The sequence below is a fragment of the Ranitomeya imitator genome, chromosome 2, assembly GCF_032444005.1.
Source record: "Ranitomeya imitator isolate aRanImi1 chromosome 2, aRanImi1.pri, whole genome shotgun sequence".
NCBI lineage: Eukaryota > Metazoa > Chordata > Amphibia > Anura > Dendrobatidae > Ranitomeya > Ranitomeya imitator.
In genome coordinates, this window is record NC_091283.1 from 780,981,009 (window position 1) to 780,999,064 (window position 18,056).

Below are 18,056 nucleotides of genomic sequence, written 5' to 3' on the forward strand. Positions count from 1 at the left end.
AGACTTCTACTATTCAATGGTTTGAGCTGAGAGGTTAACAAAAGAGAACAACAAAACAAAGCTTTTTTGCTTAATTTTAAATACTAAACCATCATAGCTATTTTTTGAGCTTTCAGATGTAGCAAGTGCCAATTGAACAACTGTTGCACCAAGAAGACTATTGTGCTATGAAATATTGCATTTGCATAGTGCAGCCGCTAAATACAAAGTTAATGGGCATCCAGGTTAAACAAATTTCAATAAAACAATCTCAAAATTTGTTAGCACAAAATAAATCTCCAAGCACTCACTTTAGCAATGGAAGAAAGCAAGGTGTAATGGACTGGGTGGTGGAACCACTATGGCGTGATCTGAGGAGAGCCTAGATGGAGATGACTAGGTGCCTCACCAAGTCTGACCTCGGATGCATGGAGGCTGATGATACCGCAAATCAAGGAGGGAAGAGGGAGCGGAGACTAGGTGCTACACCAGGACTGATGGTGGTTGGATGGCAGCTGACCCCCAAGAGACAGGAGGCAGGAACGGCCAGGAATAGTAGACTTGATAAGCTCTGGTTGGCACGGCTGGTGTACTGACTGGCATGATAGACACACAGGCAGGCAGATACTGGCAGGTACAACTTGTATCTTGGCAGGCAGGAGCAGGTGGGCAGTGCTGATATACAGGCAGGTGGGCACAGCTGATAGACCGGCAGGTGAGCACGGCTGATGTACAGTACAGGTATACTGGGATATGAACATTGGGATCTGAGAACTAGCAAGCGTATTAAAGAAACAGGCTAACAACGTTGCACAGGCAACTCCATGGAGGTGGAGGTTCCTTAAATAGTAAGTGTCTCCCAGCCATTGGCTGGGGACACTTTAGGATGGTATGCACATGACCCCTTTAGAAGGAAGGAGCTTGCACCCTAAGCACAGTGTTCGGAGATCTGCACTTTGTGCACAAACCCGGGGAGCAGGGAAGGAGAAGGAGGAGCGGGACGTGGGCCATAGCAGTGAATTAGTCATCATGTCTGCTGGGGGAGAAGGGCAGCAAGCAGGGATGCCAGTCTGAATTTCACTGGTGCATTCAAGGGGATAAATGATAGTAGTGTACAACTAACAGCTAGCATAGAAAAACTAAAAAAAAACTCAAAAAAAGAAAAAAAAATACATACCATAAAATACGGCCTTCCGAAAACCCAGTCTGATGACAAACGCACATTAAGCAGGGTGCAGCAGGCCTCCACTGATAAAAGCTAGGGGCGGCACAGGTGCAAATTACTGATAAAAATAGCCACCCCCACACTAACCAGACATTGGAGGGCTTGGCTGCCTAGTAGAAAAAATGCACAATGATATGGCTTGCATAGGACACCAGTCACACAGGTAAGAGTGATGCAAACTGTCTGGTTTGCAGCCTATTAATGACACCCTTGTATTAATGGGCGGGCTGCCAGCACTAAAATATGCAACACACAGGGACAGACACCCCAACAAACCAATTAAAAAAAAGAGGCCTAGCCACATCCTGCAAAAATGATATGATAAAAAGTGCAAAAAATTAATGCATATGATTAGAGTTGAGCGACCTTGACCTTTTTAGAGTCGAGCCGGGTTTCGCGAAACCCGACTATCTCAAAAGTCGGGTCGAGTGAAATCGGCCGATTATGACGTAAAGTCGGGATCGACCGAAACACGAAACCCAATGCAAGTCAATGGGGCAGCATAGTCGGCAGTGAGTGGGGGCCAGGAAAACACCTAGAGTGCCCATTTTAATGTCAAAACCATCCATTCTTCTTAATGAAGCTTGTCAAGCGTAATTTACCTTATAATAATTGGAAGGCATTTGAAATTGGGGGTCATTTGGCTAAAGTTGTGGTGGGTAGGGCTGGTTCAAGTAATTAGTGGGCCCAGGAAATCTGGACCACGTCACGGCAGTGGAGCAGGGAGAGGTAAGTATTTCAACTTTGCAAGTGCTGTGAACCTGAGCAAGCAGGGGGGGCCCACTCGTTGGCATTGGCACTGGCACAGGGCCCCTCAAAGTACAGCGGTGTGTTTGCACGGCGGGGGCGCCTCCCACCGGCAGCAACACTTTTGCGTACCATGAGAGGCCCTGTGCCAGTGACGTCGCCAACTAGTATTCCTCCCCCCACCTGATGAAGGAACCTGCACTTTCATCTGCACCTTCCTGTTTGTCCCCGTGTAAGGTGGTATGGTATGCGGGAAGGGGGACCTGACTTTCAGCAGGGTCACAATCTTGCAGTGTAGCGTGCACGGGAAATGTTGCGTTATGGGTCAATGTACCAGCAGACTCATCTATCACTGGCTGGGCAATGGGCAGGATGAGGAGGAAACACAGATATAGGCCCAAAGAATAAAGTGGGCCAAATGCAGTTCAAAATTGGTAACACAGGACTAATCAGGGGGCATTGCAGTGGAGGACAACTGGAATGAGAGGCTGACACAGAGAGTAGGCCCAAATCAGTAAGTAGTCGAAATGCAGTTCAAAATTGGCAACAGTAGTAAACAGGCGGCACAGCTTTGTTCAGTGGAGGAGAACAGCAAGGAGTGGCAGACACCGATAGTAGGCCCCAACCCAACTAGTAGGCCAAATGCAGTCTAACATTAACAACTACTTAACGAGCGCCTGAAAACGGAATTTCAGGACAGGAAACCAGGAGAACAGCAAGGAGCGGCAGACACCGATAGTAGGCCCCAAACCAACTAGTACGCCAAATGCAGTTGTTCCGTTTAACCACAATTTAATGAGAGCCTGAAGATAGAAGTTCAGGAAAGGCAATCTGGAGAACACCTTGGAGTGGAACACACCATCTCTCTACACCCCATACCCAATTTGTAGGCCCAATGCAGCGTAGTTTCCAACAACTACTAAACGAGAGCCGGAAGATCGAAGCAATGGAGAGGAAACCTGGGGAACACCTTGGAGTGTAACACACCATCTCTCTACACCCCATACCCAATTTGTAGGCCTAATGCAGCGTAGTTTCCAACAACTACTAAACGAGAGCCGGAAGATCGAAGCAATGGAGAGGAAACCTGGGGAACACCTTGGAGTGTAACACACCATCTCTCTACACCCCATACCCAATTTGTAGGCCTAATGCAGCGTAGTTTCCAACAACTACTAAACGAGAGCCGGAAGATCGAAGCAATGGAGAGGAAACCTGGGGAACACCTTGGAGTGGAACACACCATCTCTCTACAGTGGAACACACCATCTCTCTACACCCCATACCCAATTTGTAGGCCTAATGCAGCGTAGTTTCCAACAACTACTAAACGAGAGCCGGAAGATCGAAGCTCAGGAAAGGCAACCTGGGGAACACCTTGGAGTGGAACACACCATCTCTCTACACCCCATACCCAATTTGTAGGCCCAATGCAGCGTAGTTTCCAACAACTACTAAACGAGAGCCGGAAGATCGAAGCTCAGGAAAGGCAACCTGGGGAACACCTTGGAGTGTAACAAACCCTCTCTCTACACCACGGAAGGGCTGATTCTTAGGAAGGAAGGCTGTCGGAAAGAAGCAGGGCGCGTCCGAGGGTGATTATATTCTTATTAGGTATATACTCACCCTCGGACGCGCCCTGCTTCTTTATTTGTAATGAATGTTTATTTGCAATGTGGTTTTGACTTTCTCTATTTTTTTGGTAAATAATGATTTTATTATTTTCATTGTTTTGCATCTTCTTGGCAATAATATAAAGAAGACGCGACAGGACAACACTCGGTGGATGCCATATCTGTGTTTAAAATTGAAAAAACCTTTCAGTTAACTACTTGCAGGAGAAAGTTATTGTAGCTGGTGGCCATTTTTAGTAATGTACCAGATTTTTGTTGTATGTGTTTGTTTTTAATGTTAAAATGTCTGCATGTGATATCTCTCCAGTATTTTCTTTTTTATAAGCAAAATACTTATTTTTATATTTTCTGATGTTGGTTCCAGGGGTACACGGGCAGCAGTGGTGTGGTCAGTGGAGGCCTAGTGGAAGGAGTGACCGCAGACAGGCATCGAAGGCCTAAAATAATAACACATGGCTGTAGGCAATTTTAAATTGGTTACAGGGGTACACGGGCAGCAGTGGTGTGGTCAGTGGAGGCCTAGTGGAAGGAGTGACCGCAGACAGGCATCGAAGGCCTAAAATAATAACACATGGCTGTAGGCAATTTTAAATTGGTTCCAGGGGTACACGGGCAGCAGTGGTGTGGTCAGTGGAGGCCTAGTGGAAGGAGTGACCACAGACAGGCATCGAAGGCCTAAAATAATAACACATGGCTGTAGGCAATTTTAAATTGGTTGCAGGGGTACACGGGCAGCAGTGGTGTGGTCAGTGGAGGCCTAGTGGAAGGAGTGACCGCAGACAGGCATCGAAGGCCTAAAATAATAACACATGGCTGTAGGCAATTTTAAATTGGTTCCAGGGGTACACGGGCAGCAGTGGTGTGGTCAGTGGAGGCCTAGTGGAAGGAGTGACCGCAGACAGGCATCGAAGGCCTAAAATAATAACACATGGCTGTAGGCAATTTTAAATTGGTTCCAGGGGTACACGGGCAGCAGTGGTGTGGTCAGTGGAGGCCTAGTGGAAGGAGTGACCACAGACAGGCATCGAAGGCCTAAAATAATAACACATGGCTGTAGGCAATTTTAAATTGGTTACAGGGGTACACGGGCAGCAGTGGTGTGGTCAGTGGAGGCCTAGTGGAAGGAGTGACCGCAGACAGGCATCGAAGGCCTAAAATAATAACACATGGCTGTAGGCAATTTTAAATTGGTTCCAGGGGTACACGGGCAGCAGTGGTGTGGTCAGTGGAGGCCTAGTGGAAGGAGTGACCGCAGACAGGCATCAAAGGCCTAAAATAATAACACATGGCTGTAGGCAATTTTAAATTGGTTCCAGGGGTACACGGGCAGCAGTGGTGTGGTCAGTGGAGGCCTAGTGGAAGGAGTGACCACAGACAGGCATCGAAGGCCTAAAATAATAACACATGGCTGTAGGCAATTTTAAATTGGTTCCAGGGGTACACGGGCAGCAGTGGTGTGGTCAGTGGAGGCCTAGTGGAAGGAGTCACCGCAGACAGGCATCGAAGGCCTAAAATAATAACACATGGCTGTAGGCAATTTTAAATTGGTTACAGGGGTACACGGGCAGCAGTGGTGTGGTCAGTGGAGGCCTAGTGGAAGGAGTGACCGCAGACAGGCATCGAAGGCCTAAAATAATAACACATGGCTGTAGGCAATTTTAAATTGGTTCCAGGGGTACACGGGCAGCAGTGGTGTGGTCAGTGGAGGCCTAGTGGATGGAGTGACCGCAGACAGGCATCGAAGGCCTAAAATAATAACACATGGCTGTAGGCAATTTTAAATTGGTTCCAGGGGTACACGGGCAGCAGTGGTGTGGTCAGTGGAGGCCTAGTGGAAGGAGTGACCACAGACAGGCATCGAAGGCCTAAAATAATAACACATGGCTGTAGGCAATTTTAAATTGGTTCCAGGGGTACACGGGCAGCAGTGGTGTGGTCAGTGGAGGCCTAGTGGAAGGAGTGACCGCAGACAGGCATCGAAGGCCTAAAATAATAACACATGGCTGTAGGCAATTTTAAATTGGTTCCAGGGGTACACGGGCAGCAGTGGTGTGGTCAGTGGAGGCCTAGTGGAAGGAGTGACCACAGACAGGCATCGAAGGCCTAAAATAATAACACATGGCTGTAGGCAATTTTAAATTGGTTACAGGGGTACACGGGCAGCAGTGGTGTGGTCAGTGGAGGCCTAGTGGAAGGAGTGACCGCAGACAGGCATCGAAGGCCTAAAATAATAACACATGGCTGTAGGCAATTTTAAATTGGTTCCAGGGGTACACGGGCAGCAGTGGTGTGGTCAGTGGAGGCCTAGTGGAAGGAGTGACCACAGACAGGCATCGAAGGCCTAAAATAATAACACATGGCTGTAGGCAATTTTAAATTGGTTCCAGGGGTACACGGGCAGCAGTGGTGTGGTCAGTGGAGGCCTAGTGGAAGGAGTGACCACAGACAGGCATCGAAGGCCTAAAATAATAACACATGGCTGTAGGCAATTTTAAATTGGTTCCAGGGGTACACGGGCAGCAGTGGTGTGGTCAGTGGAGGCCTAGTGGAAGGAGTGACCGCAGACAGGCATCGAAGGCCTAAAATAATAACACATGGCTGTAGGCAATTTTAAATTGGTTCCAGGGGTACACGGGCAGCAGTGGTGTGGTCAGTGGAGGCCTAGTGGAAGGAGTGACCGCAGACAGGCATCGAAGGCCTAAAATAATAACACATGGCTGTAGGCAATTTTAAATTGGTTCCAGGGGTACACGGGCAGCAGTGGTGTGGTCAGTGGAGGCCTAGTGGAAGGAGTCACCGCAGACAGGCATTGAAGGCCTAAAATAATAACACATGGCTGTAGGCAATTTTAAATTGGTTACAGGGGTACACGGGCAGCAGTGGTGTGGTCAGTGGAGGCCTAGTGGAAGGAGTGACCGCAGACAGGCATCGAAGGCCTAAAATAATAACACATGGCTGTAGGCAATTTTAAATTGGTTCCAGGGGTACACGGGCAGCAGTGGTGTGGTCAGTGGAGGCCTAGTGGAAGGAGTGACCACAGACAGGCATCGAAGGCCTAAAATAATAACACATGGCTGTAGGCAATTTTAAATTGGTTACAGGGGTACACGGGCAGCAGTGGTGTGGTCAGTGGAGGCCTAGTGGAAGGAGTGACCGCAGACAGGCATCGAAGGCCTAAAATAATAACACATGGCTGTAGGCAATTTTAAATTGGTTCCAGGGGTACACGGGCAGCAGTGGTGTGGTCAGTGGAGGCCTAGTGGAAGGAGTGACCGCAGACAGGCATCGAAGGCCTAAAATAATAACACATGGCTGTAGGCAATTTTAAATTGGTTCCAGGGGTACACGGGCAGCAGTGGTGTGGTCAGTGGAGGCCTAGTGGAAGGAGTGACCGCAGACAGGCATCGAAGGCCTAAAATAATAACTCATGGCTGTAGGCAATTTTAAATTGGTTCCAGGGGTACACGGGCAGCAGTGGTGTGGTCAGTGGAGGCCTAGTGGAAGGAGTCACCGCAGACAGGCATCGAAGGCTTAAAATAATAACACATGGCTGTAGGCAATTTTAAATTGGTTACAGGGGTACACGGGCAGCAGTGGTGTGGTCAGTGGAGGCCTAGTGGAAGGAGTCACCGCAGACAGGCATCGAAGGCCTAAAATAATAACACATGGCTGTAGGCAATTTTAAATTGGTTCCAGGGGTACACGGGCAGCAGTGGTGTGGTCAGTGGAGGCCTAGTGGAAGGAGTGACCACAGACAGGCATCGAAGGCCTAAAATAATAACACATGGCTGTAGGCAATTTTAAATTGGTTCCAGGGGTACACGGGCAGCAGTGGTGTGGTCAGTGGAGGCCTAGTGGAAGGAGTCACCGCAGACAGGCATCGAAGGCCTAAAATAATAACACATGGCTGTAGGCAATTTTAAATTGGTTCCAGGGGTACACGGGCAGCAGTGGTGTGGTCAGTGGAGGCCTAGTGGAAGGAGTCACCGCAGACAGGCATCGAAGGCCTAAAATAATAACACATGGCTGTAGGCAATTTTAAATTGGTTACAGGGGTACACGGGCAGCAGTGGTGTGGTCAGTGGAGGCCTAGTGGAAGGAGTGACCGCAGACAGGCATCGAAGGCCTAAAATAATAACACATGGCTGTAGGCAATTTTAAATTGGTTCCAGGGGTACAAGGGCAGCAGTGGTGTGGTCAGTGGAGGCCTAGTGGAAGGAGTGACCACAGACAGGCATCGAAGGCCTAAAATAATAACACATGGCTGTAGGCAATTTTAAATTGGTTACAGGGGTACACGGGCAGCAGTGGTGTGGTCAGTGGAGGCCTAGTGGAAGGAGTGACCGCAGACAGGCATCGAAGGCCTAAAATAATAACACATGGCTGTAGGCAATTTTAAATTGGTTCCAGGGGTACACGGGCAGCAGTGGTGTGGTCAGTGGAGGCCTAGTGGAAGGAGTGACCGCAGACAGGCATCGAAGGCCTAAAATAATAACACATGGCTGTAGGCAATTTTAAATTGGTTCCAGGGGTACACGGGCAGCAGTGGTGTGGTCAGTGGAGGCCTAGTGGAAGGAGTGACCGCAGACAGGCATCGAAGGCCTAAAATAATAACACATGGCTGTAGGCAATTTTAAATTGGTTCCAGGGGTACACGGGCAGCAGTGGTGTGGTCAGTGGAGGCCTAGTGGAAGGAGTGACCACAGACAGGCATCGAAGGCCTAAAATAATAACACATGGCTGTAGGCAATTTTAAATTGGTTCCAGGGGTACACGGGCAGCAGTGGTGTGGTCAGTGGAGGCCTAGTGGAAGGAGTGACCGCAGACAGGCATCGAAGGCCTAAAATAATAACACATGGCTGTAGGCAATTTTAAATTGGTTCCAGGGGTACACGGGCAGCAGTGGTGTGGTCAGTGGAGGCCTAGTGGAAGGAGTGACCGCAGACAGGTATCGAAGGCCTAAAATAATAACACATGGCTGTAGGCAATTTTAAATTGGTTCCAGGGGTACACGGGCAGCAGTGGTGTGGTCAGTGGAGGCCTAGTGGAAGGAGTCACCGCAGACAGGCATCGAAGGCCTAAAATAATAACACATGGCTGTAGGCAATTTTAAATTGGTTCCAGGGGTACACGGGCAGCAGTGGTGTGGTCAGTGGAGGCCTAGTGGAAGGAGTGACCGCAGACAGGCATCGAAGGCCTAAAATAATAACACATGGCTGTAGGCAATTTTAAATTGGTTCCAGGGGTACACGGGCAGCAGTGGTGTGGTCAGTGGAGGCCTAGTGGAAGGAGTGACCGCAGACAGGCATCGAAGGCCTAAAATAATAACACATGGCTGTAGGCAATTTTAAATTGGTTCCAGGGGTACACGGGCAGCAGTGGTGTGGTCAGTGGAGGCCTAGTGGAAGGAGTGACCGCAGAGAGGCATCGAAGGCCTAAAATAATAACACATGGCTGTAGGCAATTTTAAATTGGTTCCAGGGGTACACGGGCAGCAGTGGTGTGGTCAGTGGAGGCCTAGTGGAAGGAGTGACCGCAGACAGGCATCGAAGGCCTAAAATAATAACTCATGGCTGTAGGCAATTTTAAATTGGTTCCAGGGGTACACGGGCAGCAGTGGTGTGGTCAGTGGAGGCCTAGTGGAAGGAGTCACCGCAGACAGGCATCGAAGGCTTAAAATAATAACACATGGCTGTAGGCAATTTTAAATTGGTTACAGGGGTACACGGGCAGCAGTGGTGTGGTCAGTGGAGGCCTAGTGGAAGGAGTCACCGCAGACAGGCATCGAAGGCCTAAAATAATAACACATGGCTGTAGGCAATTTTAAATTGGTTCCAGGGGTACACGGGCAGCAGTGGTGTGGTCAGTGGAGGCCTAGTGGAAGGAGTGACCACAGACAGGCATCGAAGGCCTAAAATAATAACACATGGCTGTAGGCAATTTTAAATTGGTTCCAGGGGTACACGGGCAGCAGTGGTGTGGTCAGTGGAGGCCTAGTGGAAGGAGTCACCGCAGACAGGCATCGAAGGCCTAAAATAATAACACATGGCTGTAGGCAATTTTAAATTGGTTCCAGGGGTACACGGGCAGCAGTGGTGTGGTCAGTGGAGGCCTAGTGGAAGGAGTCACCGCAGACAGGCATCGAAGGCCTAAAATAATAACACATGGCTGTAGGCAATTTTAAATTGGTTACAGGGGTACACGGGCAGCAGTGGTGTGGTCAGTGGAGGCCTAGTGGAAGGAGTCACCGCAGACAGGCATCGAAGGCCTAAAATAATAACACATGGCTGTAGGCAATTTTAAATTGGTTCCAGGGGTACAAGGGCAGCAGTGGTGTGGTCAGTGGAGGCCTAGTGGAAGGAGTGACCACAGACAGGCATCGAAGGCCTAAAATAATAACACATGGCTGTAGGCAATTTTAAATTGGTTACAGGGGTACACGGGCAGCAGTGGTGTGGTCAGTGGAGGCCTAGTGGAAGGAGTGACCGCAGACAGGCATCGAAGGCCTAAAATAATAACACATGGCTGTAGGCAATTTTAAATTGGTTCCAGGGGTACACGGGCAGCAGTGGTGTGGTCAGTGGAGGCCTAGTGGAAGGAGTGACCGCAGACAGGCATCGAAGGCCTAAAATAATAACACATGGCTGTAGGCAATTTTAAATTGGTTCCAGGGGTACACGGGCAGCAGTGGTGTGGTCAGTGGAGGCCTAGTGGAAGGAGTGACCGCAGACAGGCATCGAAGGCCTAAAATAATAACACATGGCTGTAGGCAATTTTAAATTGGTTCCAGGGGTACACGGGCAGCAGTGGTGTGGTCAGTGGAGGCCTAGTGGAAGGAGTGACCACAGACAGGCATCGAAGGCCTAAAATAATAACACATGGCTGTAGGCAATTTTAAATTGGTTCCAGGGGTACACGGGCAGCAGTGGTGTGGTCAGTGGAGGCCTAGTGGAAGGAGTGACCGCAGACAGGCATCGAAGGCCTAAAATAATAACACATGGCTGTAGGCAATTTTAAATTGGTTCCAGGGGTACACGGGCAGCAGTGGTGTGGTCAGTGGAGGCCTAGTGGAAGGAGTGACCGCAGACAGGTATCGAAGGCCTAAAATAATAACACATGGCTGTAGGCAATTTTAAATTGGTTCCAGGGGTACACGGGCAGCAGTGGTGTGGTCAGTGGAGGCCTAGTGGAAGGAGTCACCGCAGACAGGCATCGAAGGCCTAAAATAATAACACATGGCTGTAGGCAATTTTAAATTGGTTCCAGGGGTACACGGGCAGCAGTGGTGTGGTCAGTGGAGGCCTAGTGGAAGGAGTGACCACAGACAGGCATCGAAGGCCTAAAATAATAACACATGGCTGTAGGCAATTTTAAATTGGTTCCAGGGGTACACGGGCAGCAGTGGTGTGGTCAGTGGAGGCCTAGTGGAAGGAGTCACCGCAGACAGGCATCGAAGGCCTAAAATAATAACACATGGCTGTAGGCAATTTTAAATTGGTTACAGGGGTACACGGGCAGCAGTGGTGTGGTCAGTGGAGGCCTAGTGGAAGGAGTCACCGCAGACAGGCATCGAAGGCCTAAAATAATAACACATGGCTGTAGGCAATTTTAAATTGATTCCAGGGGTACACGGGCAGCAGTGGTGTGGTCAGTGGAGGCCTAGTGGAAGGAGTCACCGCAGACAGGCATCGAAGGCCTAAAATAATAACACATGGCTGTAGGCAATTTTAAATTGGTTCCAGGGGTACACGGGCAGCAGTGGTGTGGTCAGTGGAGGCCTAGTGGAAGGAGTGACCAAAGACAGGCATCGAAGGCCTAAAATAATAACACATGGCTGTAGGCAATTTTAAATTGGTTACAGGGGTACACGGGCAGCAGTGGTGTGGTCAGTGGAGGCCTAGTGGAAGGAGTGACCGCAGACAGGCATCGAAGGCCTAAAATAATAACACATGGCTGTAGGCAATTTTAAATTGGTTCCAGGGGTACACGGGCAGCAGTGGTGTGGTCAGTGGAGGCCTAGTGGAAGGAGTGACCGCAGACAGGCATCGAAGGCCTAAAATAATAACACATGGCTGTAGGCAATTTTAAATTGGTTCCAGGGGTACACGGGCAGCAGTGGTGTGGTCAGTGGAGGCCTAGTGGAAGGAGTCACCGCAAACAGGCATCGAAGGCCTAAAATAATAACACATGGCTGTAGGCAATTTTAAATTGGTTACAGGGGTACACGGGCAGCAGTGGTGTGGTCAGTGGAGGCCTAGTGGAAGGAGTGACCGCAGACAGGCATCGAAGGCCTAAAATAATAACACATGGCTGTAGGCAATTTTAAATTGGTTCCAGGGGTACAAGGGCAGCAGTGGTGTGGTCAGTGGAGGCCTAGTGGAAGGAGTGACCACAGACAGGCATCGAAGGCCTAAAATAATAACACATGGCTGTAGGCAATTTTAAATTGGTTACAGGGGTACACGGGCAGCAGTGGTGTGGTCAGTGGAGGCCTAGTGGAAGGAGTGACCGCAGACAGGCATCGAAGGCCTAAAATAATAACACATGGCTGTAGGCAATTTTAAATTGGTTCCAGGGGTACACGGGCAGCAGTGGTGTGGTCAGTGGAGGCCTAGTGGAAGGAGTGACCGCAGACAGGCATCGAAGGCCTAAAATAATAACACATGGCTGTAGGCAATTTTAAATTGGTTCCAGGGGTACACGGGCAGCAGTGGTGTGGTCAGTGGAGGCCTAGTGGAAGGAGTGACCGCAGACAGGCATCGAAGGCCTAAAATAATAACACATGGCTGTAGGCAATTTTAAATTGGTTCCAGGGGTACACGGGCAGCAGTGGTGTGGTCAGTGGAGGCCTAGTGGAAGGAGTGACCACAGACAGGCATCGAAGGCCTAAAATAATAACACATGGCTGTAGGCAATTTTAAATTGGTTCCAGGGGTACACGGGCAGCAGTGGTGTGGTCAGTGGAGGCCTAGTGGAAGGAGTGACCGCAGACAGGCATCGAAGGCCTAAAATAATAACACATGGCTGTAGGCAATTTTAAATTGGTTCCAGGGGTACACGGGCAGCAGTGGTGTGGTCAGTGGAGGCCTAGTGGAAGGAGTCACCGCAGACAGGCATCGAAGGCCTAAAATAATAACACATGGCTGTAGGCAATTTTAAATTGGTTACAGGGGTACACGGGCAGCAGTGGTGTGGTCAGTGGAGGCCTAGTGGAAGGAGTGACCGCAGACAGGCATCGAAGGCCTAAAATAATAACACATGGCTGTAGGCAATTTTAAATTGGTTACAGGGGTAAACGGGCAGCAGTGGTGTGGTCAGTGGAGGCCTAGTGGAAGGAGTCACCGCAGACAGGCATCGAAGGCCTAAAATAATAACACATGGCTGTAGGCAATTTTAAATTGGTTCCAGCGGTACACGGGCAGCAGTGGTGTGGTCAGTGGAGGCCTAGTGGAAGGAGTGACCACAGACAGGCATCGAAGGCCTAAAATAATAACACATGGCTGTAGGAAATTTTAAATTGGTTACAGGGGTACACGGGCAGCAGTGGTGTGGTCAGTGGAGGCCTAGTGGAAGGAGTGACCGCAGACAGGCATCGAAGGCCTAAAATAATAACACATGGCTGTAGGCAATTTTAAATTGGTTCCAGGGGTACACGGGCAGCAGTGGTGTGGTCAGTGGAGGCCTAGTGGAAGGAGTCACCGCAGACAGGCATCGAAGGCCTAAAATAATAACACATGGCTGTAGGCAATTTTAAATTGGTTCCAGGGGTACACGGGCAGCAGTGGTGTGGTCAGTGGAGGCCTAGTGGAAGGAGTGACCGCAGACAGGCATCGAAGGCCTAAAATAATAACACATGGCTGTAGGCAATTTTAAATTGGTTCCAGGGGTACACGGGCAGCAGTGGTGTGGTCAGTGGAGGCCTAGTGGAAGGAGTGACCACAGACAGGCATCGAAGGCCTAAAATAATAACACATGGCTGTAGGCAATTTTAAATTGGTTACAGGGGTACACGGGCAGCAGTGGTGTGGTCAGTGGAGGCCTAGTGGAAGGAGTGACCGCAGACAGGCATCGAAGGCCTAAAATAATAACACATGGCTGTAGGCAATTTTAAATTGGTTCCAGGGGTACACGGGCAGCAGTGGTGTGGTCAGTGGAGGCCTAGTGGAAGGAGTGACCGCAGACAGGCATCGAAGGCCTAAAATAATAACACATGGCTGTAGGCAATTTTAAATTGGTTCCAGGGGTACACGGGCAGCAGTGGTGTGGTCAGTGGAGGCCTAGTGGAAGGAGTGACCGCAGACAGGCATCGAAGGCCTAAAATAATAACACATGGCTGTAGGGCAGCAGTGGTGTGGTCAGTGGAGGCCTAGTGGAAGGAGTCACTGCAGACAGGCATCGAAGGCCTAAAATAATAACACATGGCTGTAGGCAATTTTAAATTGGTTACAGGGGTACACGGGCAGCAGTGGTGTGGTCAGTGGAGGCCTAGTGGAAGGAGTGACCACAGACAGGCATCGAAGGCCTAACATAACAAAAATGTCAATACAATGGTATTGTCAGTGGCAGGCATTGAAGGATGTCAGCGCATAGACTAAACATTGGTGGAGCTGTGAGATAATTTTGCAAGTGGTAGAGCACCCCTGAGCTGGGGTGGGGGGAAACTGTCTTGTGGCCGGCGGTACAGGCCCAGGGCCCCTCATATTACAACGGTGTGTCTGACGTTGGGTGCGCACCACCACCGCCAGAGACACTTTATTGTACTAGGAGGGACCCAGTGGCAGTGCTGTCGACCAAAAGCGGGCTCACCCACCTCTTCAGACAAACTGCACTCTCACGGGTGCTGTCGCCAAGTGTCGATACCACGGCCCCGTGTGGGGAGTTTGGCCATTTAGTGAGGTGTAAACATGTCGTATGCTGGACAATCAGGTGCAGAAAATTACGAGATTGGAAAAGGCATTCAGAATAGTCCACAGGCAAGACCTTTTCATAGGAAAGCTAGGTGTCATCCGGGCAAGGTGGGGCAAAAGATTTCGAAATCCAGTTGTGGTTCATTTTAATGAAGGTTAGATCATCTACATTTTGGGTAGCCAGACGAGTCCTTTTTTTCTGTTAGTATTGAACCTGCAGCACTGAATACTCTTTCTGATAGGACACTAGCTGCCGGGCAAGCAAGCTCCTGCAATGCATATTCTGCCAATTCTGGCCAGGTGTCTAATTTTGATGCCCAGTAATCAAATGGGAATGACGGTTGAGGGAGAACATCGATAAGGGATGAAAAATAGTTTGTAACCATACTGGACAAATGTTGTCTCCTGTCACTTTGAATTGATGCTGCAGTACCTGTCCTGTCTGCGGTCATAGCAAAATCACTCCACAACCTGGTCAGAAAACCCCTCTGGCCAACGCCACTTCTGATTTCTGCCCCTCTAACTCCTCTGGTCTGCTGGCCCCTGCAGCTCGTGTGAGAACGATCATGGGCGCTGTGTGCAGGGAATGCCAGAAGCAAACGGTCAACAAGAGTTGATTGTTTGGTTGCTAATATTAGTTCCAAGTTCTCATGTGGCATTATATTTTGCAATTTGCCTTTATAGCGAGGATCAAGGAGGCAGGCCAACCAGTAATCGTCATCATTCATCATTTTTGTTATGCGTGTGTCCCTTTTGAGGATACGTAAGGCATAATCCGCCATGTGGGCCAAAGTTCCAGTTCTCAAATCTGCGGTTGTGCTTGGTTGAGGGGCAATTTCAGGCAAATCCACGTCACTTGTGTCCCTCAAAAAACCAGAACCCGGCCTTGCCGCGCCACCAATTTCCAGTGGCCCCGGAAAAGCTTCCTCATTAAAAATATAATCATCCCCATCATCCTCCTCGTCCTCCTCCTCCTCTTCGCCCGCTACCTCGTCCTGTACACTGCCCTGGCCAGACAATGGCTGACTGTCATCAAGGCTTTCCTCTTCCTCAGCTGCAGACGCCTGATCCTTTATGTGCGTCAAACTTTGCATCAGCAGACGCATTAGGGGGATGCTCATGCTTATTATGGCGTTGTCTGCACTAACCAGCCGTGTGCATTCCTCAAAACACTGAAGGACTTGACACATGTCTTGAATCTTCGACCACTGCACACCTGACAACTCCATGTCTGCCATCCTACTGCCTGCCCGTGTATGTGTATCCTCCCACAAAAACATAACAGCCCGCCTCTGTTCACACAGTCTCTGAAGCATGTGCAGTGTTGAGTTCCACCTTGTTGCAACGTCTATGATTAGGCGATGCTGGGGAAGGTTCAAAGAACGCTGATAGGTCTGCATACGGCTGGAGTGTACGGGCGAACGGCGGATATGTGAGCAAAGTCCACGCACTTTGAGGAGCAGGTCGGATAACCCCGGATAACTTTTCAGGAAGCACTGCACCACCAGGTTTAAGGTGTGAGCAAGGCAAGGAATGTGTTTCAGTTGGGAAAGGGAGATGGCAGCCATGAAATTCCTTCCGTTATCACTCACTACCTTGCCTGCCTCAAGATCTACAGTGCCCAGCCACGACTGCGTTTCTTTCTTCAAGAACTCGGACAGAACTTCCGCGGTGTGTCTGTTGTCGCCCAAACACTTCATAGCCAATACAGCCTGCTGACGTTTGCCAGTAGCTGCCCCATAATGGGAGACCTGGTGTGCAACAGTGGCAGCTGTGGATGGAGTGGTTGTGCGACTGCGGTCTGTGGACAAGCTCTCGCTTCTGCAGGAGGACGAAGAGGAGGAGGAGGGGGTGCGAACGGCTACAGCCAATTGTTTCCTAGACCGTGGGCTAGGCAGAACTGTCCCAAACTTGCTGTCCCCTGTGGACCCTGCATCCACCACATTTACCCAGCGTGCCGTGATGGACACGTAACGTCCCTGGCCATGCCTACTGGTCCATGCATCTGTTGTCAGGTGCACCTTTGTGCTCACAGATTGCCTGAGTGCATGGATGATGCGCTCTTTAACATGCTGGTGGAGGGCTGGGATGGCTTTTCTGGAAAAAAAGTGTCGACTGGGTAGCTCGTAGCATGGTACAGCGTAGTCCATCAGGGCTTTGAAAGCTTCGCTTTCAACTAACCGGTAGGGCATCATCTCTAACGAGATTAGTCTAGCTATGTGTGCGTTCAAACCCTGTGTACGCGGATGCGAGGCTAAGTACTTCCTTTTTCTAACCATAGTCTCATGTAGGGTGAGCTGGACTGGAGATCTGGAGATCGTGGAACTAGCGGGGGTGCCGGTGGACATGGCAGACTGAGAGACGGTGGGAGATGGTATTGTTGCCACCGGTGCCCTAGATGCAGTGTTTCCTACTACGAAACTGGTGATTCCCTGACCCTGACGGCTTTGGCCTGGCAAAGAAACCTGCACAGATACTGCAGGTGGTGAGGAAAATGGTGGCCCTACACTGCCGGAAGGGATGTTGCGTTGCTGACTAGCTTCATTGGCCGAGGGTGCTACAACCTTAAGGGACGTTTGGTAGTTAGTCCAGGCTTGCAAATGCATGGTGGTTAAATGTCTATGCATGCAACTTGTATTGAGACTTTTCAGATTCTGTCCTCTGCTTAAGGTAGTTGAACATTTTTGACAGATGACTTTGCGCTGATCAATTGGATGTTGTTTAAAAAAATGCCAGACTGCACTCTTTCTAGCATCGGATACCTTTTCAGGCATTGCAGACTGAGCTTTAACCGGATGGCCACGCTGTCCTCCAACAGGTTTTAGCTTTGCCTCACGTTTTGGGCAAGATACGGGCCCGGCAGATGGAACCTGTTGCGATGTTGATGCCTGCTGCGGCCCCTCCTCCTCCGCTTCAGAACTGCTGCCGCCTGCACCCTGTTCCCCCAATGGCTGCCAATCGGGGTCAAGAACTGGGTCATCTATTACCTCTTCTTGTAGCTCGTGTGCAACTTCGTCTGTGTCACCGTGTCGGTCGGTGGTATAGCGTTCGTGATGGGGCAACATAGTCTCATCAGGGTCTGATTCTTGATCAGCACCCTGCGAGGGCAATGTTGTGGTCTGAGTCAAAGGACCAGCATAGTAGTCTGGCTGTGGCTGTGCATCAGTGCACTCCATGTCAGATTCAACTTGTAATGGGCATGGACTGTTAACTGCTTCACTTTCTAAGCCAGGGACGGTATGTGTAAAGAGCTCCATGGAGTAACCCGTTGTGTCGCCTGCTGCATTCTTCTCTGTTGTTGTTTTTGCTGAAGAGGACAAGGAAGCGACTTGTCCCTGACCGTGAACATCCACTAACGACGCGCTGCTTTGACATTTACCAGTTTCACGAGAGGAGGCAAAAGAGCTAGAGGCTGAGTCAGCAAGATAAGCCAAAACTTGCTCTTGCTGCTCCGGCTTTAAAAGCGGTTTTCCTACTCCCAGAAAAGGGAGCGTTCGAGGCCTTGTGTAGCCAGACGACGAACCTGGCTCCACAGCTCCAGACTTAGGTGCAATATTTTTTTTC

At 49.8% G+C, this 18,056-nt stretch overlaps 1 protein-coding gene across 1 annotated transcript in view; it reads right to left on the minus strand.

Annotated features, from left to right (window-relative positions):
- The window catches only part of PCDH15 (protocadherin related 15), a 2,320,333-nt gene that overhangs the window by 2,074,098 nt on the left and 228,179 nt on the right, over positions 1–18,056 (minus strand). The gene's annotated exons all lie outside the window — the stretch shown is intronic.